This window comes from Pagrus pagrus, assembly GCF_965226575.1.
Source record: "Pagrus pagrus genome assembly, chromosome: 16".
Lineage (NCBI taxonomy): Eukaryota > Metazoa > Chordata > Actinopteri > Spariformes > Sparidae > Pagrus > Pagrus pagrus.
In genome coordinates, this window is record NC_140200.1 from 270,913 (window position 1) to 272,500 (window position 1,588).

The window sequence follows — 1,588 nt, forward strand, 5'->3', positions numbered from 1 at the left end:
TTCAGTCACTGTTTTTATTCATTTAAATGTTTTTTACCAAAAAAACTTCTGTTTCTGTTTGTGACAGAAATGAAATGATGAGTACGTCAAGACGTTTAAAGCTCCGTGACGTCGAGTTTTATTAAGTGTCCTGGTGATGACGTCTGAAAAAACAACTTTAAATATTTATCACCATTAAAACAGTGTTTACACAAAAGTAACTAGTTGTTGCATGTTTTACCTGCTGTGGCAGAGACGGGACCGGAGATCATAGACAGAACGGGTCGGTACCAGGACCTGTTATTTATATGGACAAACACTACAGAGGGAACACAGCAGACATTTCTCTGTGTAGCTCTAAATTTCACTTTGATTCGGTCCAGTTTAAAACACACTGATGTTCTGATCGTTCTGGTTGTTTTCTGTTATTTTGATCTGTCGACGAGGACAAACGATCACTAGCAGGGCTAGCATGCTAGCAGCACGACAACATAGCAGCTTCGTCTTTCACCAAACTGATCCGTGGGGGTTCGCAACATGTCACACACACGGACCGTGGAGTGACACTCACACAGCTAACGGACAATTAGCTTAAACCAACGTTATCAGAAACAGAAACTAGCTAACAGACAGAAGCTAACAGATAAAATATCTTTTTATCACTCCATTAATCAGAAGAACAGACATGAAGACATCATCTCTCCATGTTTGTTGTCACTGAGTGATGAACATGAAGAGATAATTAAAACCAGCTGACTGTAGAGAGCACAGCTCTGCTTCATTCTCTTCACTTCCTGTTTACACTTCAAATTAAAACACCATCATCCATCAGGACACCAAGGGCCCTCTGGTTGTCATGGCAACCGCAGGACATGGCTTCAGTTGTGAGTGAATTAACCTCCATCTGTTGTCTCCTCCTCCTCTTCTCTCCTCCTCTCCTCCTCCTCCTCCTCCTCTTCTCTCCCCCTCCTCCTCCTCTCCTCCTCCTCTCTCCTCCTCCTCCTATCCTCCTCCTCTTCTCTCCTCCTCTCCTCCTCCTCCTCTCCTCCTCCTCTTCTCTCCTCCTCCTCCTCCTCTCCTCCTCCTCTTCTCTCCTCCTCTTCTCTCCTCCTCTCCTCCTCCTCCTCTCCTCCTCCTCTTCTCTCCTCCTCTCCTCCTCTCCTCCTCCTCTCCTCTCCTCTCCTCCTCCTCCTCCTCCTCTTCTCTCCTCCTCTCCTCCTCCTCCTCCTCTTCTCTCCTCCTCCTCTTCTCTCCTCCTCCTCCTCCTCCTCTTCTCTCCTCCTCTCCTCCTCCTCCTCTTCTCTCCTCTCCTCTCCTCTCCTCCTCCTCTCCTCTCCTCTCCTCTCCTCTCCTCTCCTCTTCCTCTTCTCTCCTCCTCCTCCTCCTCTCCTCCTCCTCTTCTCTCCTCCTCCTCTTCTCTCCTCCTCTCCTCCTCCTCCTCCTCCTCTTCTCTCCTCCTCTCCTCCTCCTCTTCTCTCCTCCTCCTCCTCCTCCTCTTCTCTCCTCCTCTTCTCTCCTCCTCCTCTCCTCTCCTCTCCTCTCCTCTTCCTCTTCTCTCCTCCTCTTCTCTCCTCCTCTCCTCCTCCTCTTCTCTCCTCCTCCTCCTCTT